Consider the following 8,650-nt stretch of genomic DNA (forward strand, 5'->3'; position numbering starts at 1 on the left):
TCACGATCCAATGCCTGCAGCAACACCACCACCATCCCTCATCCCCTGAAGGTACGCATGTTGTGTTCTCTGAGCACTGTCTGCAACAACCCTTAACCTTCCCTGATTGACATCACCAGCAGAATTCCCATTCACTTCTACTGTTCGAGCCACCCTTTGTTTGCATCTTTCCCAGTCATCAACCCTCAGCCAGCATGCCCGTCCACCGTGACTTCCCTCCATTCCCAGAAACAATACATTCGGGTTCTCACCAAACGCATATCTCAACCTGACAGACACACAGTAAGGCAACCACGCAGCACCACCAGCAGCGTTAATATGAGGTATGTGTGCATGATCAAGAACAACCGTCAGCGCAAAATCGACAGAATTATGAGCCCGATCATAGTGAATGTTGCTTTTGGAAGCAGATGTATTTTCTGAGCTACCATCAATACTACATCCAGCATGATTCTCAAGACACAATTCAATACGGGATTTTTGTGTAGGGACCATATCACCCCCTTGCACTTGAGACAACCCTTTCTTCCATGCAATGAGTTTCAGGAATTCTCTCAAAACTGAAATAGGTAACGTCAAAAGTGTAATGAATGATGCAACACGAGAAGCGTCATATGGCTCTGATGCAACACGGCGGCTGAAGTAATCACATATTTCTCCTATTTCGGCTTGTGTTAATTCCTCTTGGGCACTTCCGGGATTTTGCTACTGCTGCTGTTGCGACTGATGAAACCTCTTGACACTAATAACTTGCAGGAGAAGCTGAACCCTGTGAACACTAACAGCAAATACGTAGCCCCCCACAAAAAAGCGTAAGGCTGGCTGCTCCTGATCCAAATTCAACAATGCACCTTCATTATCCTTCAGAATTGATCCCAAAATCTCCTTCAGAAGGTCCGGTAACTGAGCAAAGAGCCACAGCACCCCAAGGTATTTTAGAATGCCTCTGAGAACCTTCTTGAGAGCAACAAGAGGAACCCATCCACCACCATACCCTCCATCATCGCCAAGGCCAATAATTGCAGTATTTAGTTCTCCTCTGACATGAGCAGGTACACCAGTACCAGGTGGTCTGCGCAAAGGCATCCCTGCATTCACCACTGCTAAGTTCGATGCTGAGGGTAGGCCATTTGCAGTACGGTTGAAACCAGTTACAGCATTTGCTGGACGAACTAATCCAGTAGAATTAGAGAGATTAGTCCTGTTCGTATTTGCAGCTGGAAGTTGTGAACCAGCATTTAAACTATTTGAGTTAGTCAATCCAACTGCTTGTTGAGAACCAGTAAAGTTAGAATCAATTCCATTCAGCTCCTGGGAAACATGCTCCATGATGAAAGGTCGAAATTGTGGACATGGCAGTGATCCTCCAACTTCTGGCCCCCCTTTAGGCGGTGTTGCTGGTTGCAACCAAACCTGATCTCCAGCAAAACACCTCATATCAACAGCAAATTTTTTCCGATAAATGATGCGAATCCAGTACGGACCACGAAGTACCACAGAGACATCTATGGGCAACAATGAGCTAGGAACAATGCCAGGACCACCTCTTCCTGCAGCTGCTGCGGCAGCTGCCAACATTGCAGCACTAGGATGGTGCGTGCCAAGTGCACCCACAGTAACTGAAACCGGATTAACTCCAGGTCCGGATGCAGGCTGATTTATTCTAGTGCTTACATTGCTTGGTAAAGATGGAACATAACTAGTCTGCTTTGCAACAGAAGACATAGGCGCTGTAACACCAGGAACACCAGAAACTGGAGCTGCTCGTGCCGGCCGCGTTGCAGCAGCAAGAGCATGCAAGGGTCCTGCAGTGAGACGGATGCAGTCCAAAAGGGATGCAACTTCAGCACCGTTGATGAAATCTTCAAGAAACTGTGAGTTCGTCAACCACAGTAAAATAGAAGTCATTATGAATTGGAACCACAACGGAAGTTTTGAGGTTAAAATATGGAGAAGTCTGACAAAAGGATAAAATAAGATAGAATGCAGTGCCACCACATGCAGAATCTTTCGCAGGAATTCCATAGCTTAAACCACAATAACTGAATAACATAACCAACCAAAGTATAGATTCAAGCTCTCAAGAAAACTCCAATTATAGGATCATATGCATTTTAAGGCTCATTGTATTGCAGACAAGGAAAAAAAGAAAGGACAGGAGAAAAACAGCACATGTTATACGTAATAACACGGAAAGCAAACAAAAATTTGGACCATTTCTCTGTATCATCCTTGCGCAGGGGCCATGCTAATCTTCTCTGTATCGTTCCAATTTTATCGTTCCAAATATAAAAAAAATTCGAAAATATTTTATTTTATTTATTATTTTTATTTTAAAAAATATATATATATATAGTAATTTCGGAAATGATTTTAAAAAAATAAAAAATAAAAAAAAGTAAAAGAATGTAGAAAATTTAAAAAAAGTAAAAAGTTTTAAAAAATTTAAAAGTAAAATAAGGTTGGAATTAAAAAATAAATATAAAGGTATCTGAAAATTTAAAAAATTTAAAGTAATTGAAAGTAGCATTTTTAAAAGAAAAAGAAAAGATAGTGGTTTGTTTTTTAAAGAAAAGTTAAATAAAGTGAGATTCTCTTTTAAAAAAATAAAAAGTGGGATTTTAAATAAGATAAAATAATTAAAGTTGGAATTTTAAAAATAAAAGTAAATAAATGTGGGATTTCTTTTTCTAAAAAAATAAAAGCAATTTGTAAGTGAGATTTCTTTTAATTAAAAAAATAATAAAATAATAAAAAAAACAAATCTGAAAATTTCGAAAATTTTGCTATATATAGAAGAGAAAATTTAGGAAGAAGGGGTGGAAAATAAAGAGGAAAAACTAGATAGAGAGAAGAAAAAAAGAGGGGGCGGAGTGAGAAGTATACACCCGATATACATTCTGGATACACTGAATATACAGGGGCAGAATTCATTTTGGAGAGTTTTGAAGTTGAAAAAGAATAGTTACTGTTTCATTGCCTCGCTTAAGATCTGAAATAGTCAGAACCTTCCTGCCTTTTACTTCTTCTCTATACTTGGAGTCGTTTATAGTCTCCTGGGTTTTCTACTATTCCTACTGTTACTGGTCTATTCCTGTGTTGCTGGACTGTCGTTGTTGTGCTACATTGTTACTACTGTTGCTGCTTCTCAGCTTCATCTTCTCTTGTTTTCCAATACCAGGTACACGAATGTAATACTAGTTATTGCAAGCTAAAAATGTGGAAGCATGAATACATATGAAGAATCGAATTTTGAAGTTTTAATTTCGCTTTTTCTCTGTTCCTTTTATTGATTGTATTTAGGCTATTTTATGTATTATTGAATAATAATTGGAATAAGAGAAAATAACATAAGTTAGTCTTTAATGAATCGACTTGGCAAAACGGGTTAATTCACTAGCTATGAAGGTTCTAAGATTATCAACAGTAGGTTAATTGTGAACAAGTACTTAAATTTAGCTAAGGCATGAATTTGAACTAAATTTCGTGAATTAGGTATTAAGGCATGATTTGAGTTCAAACAAAATTAGAAGAATGTTTAAGTCTAATAAACTTTCTATTAAGCTTTAGTAATTATGGTTAAATCCAGTTTCAAATGGTTGTGAATAATTAATTCCAATAGTTTTTTTTATATATATAACAATGCGAGCTTCAATCTAACTATATTTGATTCTTTTGAATATTAGTTGTCAAATTTTTATTTTATTTATAATTTCGAATTTTTTTAGTAAAATTCTTGTTCATCAATATTTGTATTAATATAGCAATTAGTATGTCATGCTTTCTTAAATAAAAAAAAGCTCGTAATTAATTAGGATTTTCTTTATTTATTTTAGAGACTAATTTTAATAGAAAAGATGTAGTCGCTTTAGGATTTGTCCATTTAAAATAAATGAGATGAGCCTCGCCTAGTAAAATATATAGATTGCGGGGCCCTCACAAATGTATGTGTTAATTACTTAGAACTCGGGATCGGCCGCTTAGCGAACTTCACGGCCTTTTCTCAAAATAACCCTGCGCTAGTCGCTTTAGGCGCGTATTTAATAATGTTATCTCCTTAAACTCGGGTGCACATTTATGTGACCCAAATCCAAATCTCAACGAAATCGAAATGTGTCTCTAATCACGGGTACATTGATTGTGACGTGGTCTGAGATGTATTTCCATGACATTGCAAATTCTTTTTAATAATGAATGAGACGAGCCTCGACAAACAAAAAATGCACAAGCTGCGGGGCCCTCTAAATGTATATATTAAAATACTTAGAATTCGAGGACAGGCCGTTTAGCGAATTTTACGGCCTTCCCCAAAATAACAAGACGCTAGTTGCTTTAGGCGCGCCTTTAATAATTTATTTTCCTTAACTCGGGTGCACATTTATGTGACCCAAATCCAAATCTCAACCGAGTCGAGATATGCCAAACAACTACGGGTGCATTGATGTAACGTGGTTCGAGATATGTTTCCACGACGTCGCAATTCTCGTAAAATAATAACAATAAGTAAGAAAGCGGTAAAAAGATAAAATTTTGCACATAAGTTCATATTTGTATAAAATCAGATAATCAAGCCGAATATAACAGTTGAGCGACCGTGCTAGAACCACGGAACTCGGGAATGCCTAACACCTTCTCCCGGGTTAACAGAATTCCTTATCCGGATTTCTGGTGCGCAGACTGTAATATGGAGTCATTCTTTTCCTCGATTCGGGATTAAAATTGGTGACTTGGGACACCCTAAATCTCCCAAGTGGCGACTCTGAAATAAATAAACGAATCCCGTTTCGATTGTCCTTTAATTGGAAAAAACTCCCTTGTACCCTCGCGGGTATGTCAAAAGGAGGTGTGACAGCTCTGGCGACTCTGCTGGGGAATACTTTGACCCAGAACCACTGGTTCAGGGTTAGAAATTCGAGCTTAGATAAATTGTTATATTTGGCTTTATCTGATTTTTACATGTTTTGAGCCTAATGTGCGAAATGTTGTCTTTACCGCTTTGATATTATTTGAACTGTATATAAACTGTGCCGAAACCTACTCTTCTTACCTCCGGGGATGTGCTTACTGGTTAAGACTCCCTATTCTGTTAGTGTCATACCCTAAATAAAATAGGCTCGGAAAGTTTCTAAGCCGGCTGACCTTTTGGTTCCCGGACAGGAGCTCCTTCCTCAACTCGAGTGGTCCGCTCGGGTACACTGTCTAGAACACCGACCCAGGTTTTGAACATAGAATAACGTGACTTCATGCCGGATCCCTAGTAGGAACGCTTATTTGCATCACGTTGCATTTGACTTAGGGGACTCAACACAGGGGTTGGGTCCGTCTAGGACTAGCAACCTGATATGAAAAGGCCATCCTGATGCATCCTATTTGTTTTTCGTGCATTTATTTGTCTCGTGCCCGCATGCTGACCGGTGTTTGAATATTATGAATATTGTGTAATTGAAAAAAAGGAAATAGCGGTTAGGGAATTGATTGTTTATTTTTGAAAAAACCCAATACCCAAATACTGTCAAAACTCTGCCGAAATTTTGGAAAGAAAAAAAACGTCTTATTAGTTTGTTTTATTAAAAGCAAAGGAAAAATAGAAAAAAAAATCGTTGTTCTGTTTTGTTTTTCAAAAAAAATATATAGAAATATATAGTTTGTCTTGTCATAAAAATAAAAATTAAAAAGAGTCTTACTTTTTTAAAATGGGTTTTTTATGAAAATTCAAAAAATAATAATAATAATAAAAAGAGTCTTTCATTATTTGTCACAAATATATACATGTATATATATATATATCCAAAAGTTTTTATTTCCAAAAAATATATATATGTCTTTATTTGTTGCAAAAATATTTGTCTTGCCAAAAAGTCTAGAAAGGTTTTTAGACCCCCAATTTTCAAAAACAAAAAAAAATCCAAAAATATTTTCCATTATTAACTTCTTTAGAAAGTCTTTTAACTATTTTTTTTTTTAAAAAAAATGTATAATAAGATAGAAAAAAATCCAAAAATATTTTTCTTCTTTCAAAATTGAAAAGAAAATTCAAAATTTAAAAAAAAATATTTTTTAGAAGCATTTCTTTTATTAAAGGTAAAATTCCGAAAAATATTTTCTTCTTTTATTAAAGGTAAAATTCCGAAAAATATTTTCTTCTTCCTTTAGAATAAGAAAAAAAAAACAAATGGAAATTAAAAAAATATATATATCTTAGAAGTCTTTCTTTTAAAAAGAAAATCAATCAAAAATATTTCTTTTCTCCTTTTAAAGTAGTTCTTTCACAAATTCAAAAAAGGAAGTTAGTTCATCTACTTATTCTTGATTGCCCGAACTACGCGGGTTTGATTCTCACCGGATGTGAGATACGTAGGCAACCCCCGCCGGGTCCAACCTCCCATTTTTTTTGAAAATTAATAAAGTAGCAAAAACGCCAAAAGTGTATTTTTCTTTCATAGGGTCGGGTGACGCCATTTATATCAAAAACAGCCAAATGTTCCCAAAAGGAACCCGGAAGGCTGCCTTTGTACAAACGGCCACCTCTTGTTTTTTCACACAACCTTAAAAATCTTCGTCCCTGAAGTGCTGAGAGGTCGTGTTCAGAAATCCTCTTGAGGAAAGTGAGCATATGTTTTTTTTTGTTTTGATCAAAATAAGTTTTGTTTGTTAAAATCTTATTAATAAATGTGCAGAATGAGCACGACTCCAAATGAACCCTTTGCAATCATGAATAAAATTCCCCTCCAATTGCGGCTTTGGTGGAATGATTTAGGCAAAGAAGGGCATGACGAAATCAAGAAATATCTGAAAGGCCTCACGAGTTTGTTGGATATCAGGCCACGGGGAGATATCATAAGGGCACTAGTCCCTCACTGGGATCCTGCGCACAATGTCTTCCACTTCTCGGACTTTGAACTTACCCCAACTTTAGAAGAAATAGCAGGGTATATCGGCAGTGCTGAGGCTCCATTGAGGCATAAATACCTGGTTGCTCCAAGAGCTGTGGCAGTACACCGGTTTCTGGACTCATTAAAGATAGTCAGAACAATTCGTAACCCTGACTTGGCAAAAGGTTTTTGCACTGTGAGTTTCATATACCAAAGATATGGTCACATAGGAGGATTCGACAAACCAGAAAACCAGTTGTGCAGCAAAAGTAACCGTCGAAAGTGGGATGAACATAGACGGGTTGCTTTTATGATAACTTTCTTAGGGCTCTTAGTGTTCCCAAGAAAAGACGGGAATATCGACATAAAGATAGCGGGGGTCGTCAGTACTTTGCTCACACAGAAAGATAGCACGCTGGCGCCCATGATTGTATCCGATATATTCCGGGCTCTCACGTCCTGCAAGGCCGGAGGAAACTTTTTTGAAGGTTGCAACTTGTTGTTGCAAATGTGGATGACTGAACACCTATGTCACCGAGCTCAGTTTCTGAGCCATGGATCCGCTGACAGGACCTGCATAGAGGAGTTCTATACCAGAGTTAATGAGGCCTACCTACCTAAAGGAGTTTCGGCATGGACCTCATATTTCCGTGCCCTCAACGCCAGTCAAATACAGTGGACGCTGGGTTGGTTACCGATCGACGAAGTTATATACATGCTAGCAGCCAGGCCCCATTTTCTCTTAATGGGACTTAAGAGCATTCAACCTTATGCGCCGCATCGGGTTTTAAGGCAACTTGGGAGATGTCAAATAGTGCCAAAAGACGAAGATTTAAGCACCCAGGTGATTGAGATCAGTCCCAATGGCCAGTTTCCTGAAGCAAGGGTTCGCCAAATGTGGGGCCAATGCCAATACTTAGAGGCAAATACTTGTGTATTGAATCGGACAAAAGGGGAAGTTTCGCCCGGATATCAGGCTTGGTACAAAGGGGAAACGTCATCCGCAAGGCCGGCTAAAAGACCGCACCTGCAAGAGTTTGCCAGATCCTCACAAGAGCAGTGGGACTGGTTGGCCAAAGAGCGGGAATATCTTGCCGAGACAGGCAAACTGAAGCAACAAGTTCAGGATATGAAGTTTGAAAGCCAATTACAGTCCGCTACCCACAAGGGAGAAAAGAACAGATTAATCAGAGAAGGCGAGATCCTCAAAGCTCAGATTAGGAAGATGAAAAGGGAGGCCAACAACCAACTGAGAAGCCGGGCGGATAAAAGATTGATAGCAGGGTTAAAAAATCAGGTTGCGGAAAGCCAGGAAGACTTGGAAAGAGCCAAGGCTAGCACAGCAAGATTACGAACCAAGTGGGCAAAATGTACCATGGCCCGGAGGCAGCACCTGCAACAAGTCATAAGGGATTATGAAATGAGCATCGGGATATTAAGGAAAACGAACTCCACTCTGCATGATCGGATCAGCAAACAAGCACGAGATGCCCAAGCTGACAGAAGACATTGTTACGATGCAATGGCCTACATGGAAAGACAAATGGAGATGTTCCAGGATCAGCTTGCCGACAATGCGCAAGCACTAAGATTAAAAAACCGACAAATAAGGCAATTGTTCGTTGAAAGGGACAACATTCGAGGAAGGATCGACGAGATTGGGCACTACATCTACATGAGATGCCTAGCATGTGAGCAAATGCCTCGGAAAACCCTCCTTGTTTCCATCATGGGCTGCGTCCATCGGATCATGAATGAATTGAAAAGCTTGCAGAGAG

General features: G+C 38.5%; 1 non-coding gene and 1 pseudogene across 1 annotated transcript; both read right to left on the reverse strand.

The window, feature by feature from the left end:
* LOC142166231 (mediator of RNA polymerase II transcription subunit 14-like) lies at positions 1-1,923 on the reverse strand (annotated as a pseudogene).
* Positions 1,924-2,202: 279 nt separating this feature from the next.
* On the reverse strand, positions 2,203-2,302 carry LOC142166758 (U6 spliceosomal RNA). Its single transcript, XR_012697135.1, has one exon. It is a non-coding gene; the product is annotated as a U6 spliceosomal RNA (small nuclear RNA).
* Between the last annotated feature and the right edge of the window lie 6,348 nt (positions 2,303-8,650).

This window comes from Nicotiana tabacum, chromosome 11, assembly GCF_000715075.1.
Source record: "Nicotiana tabacum cultivar K326 chromosome 11, ASM71507v2, whole genome shotgun sequence".
Classification (NCBI taxonomy): domain Eukaryota; kingdom Viridiplantae; phylum Streptophyta; class Magnoliopsida; order Solanales; family Solanaceae; genus Nicotiana; species Nicotiana tabacum.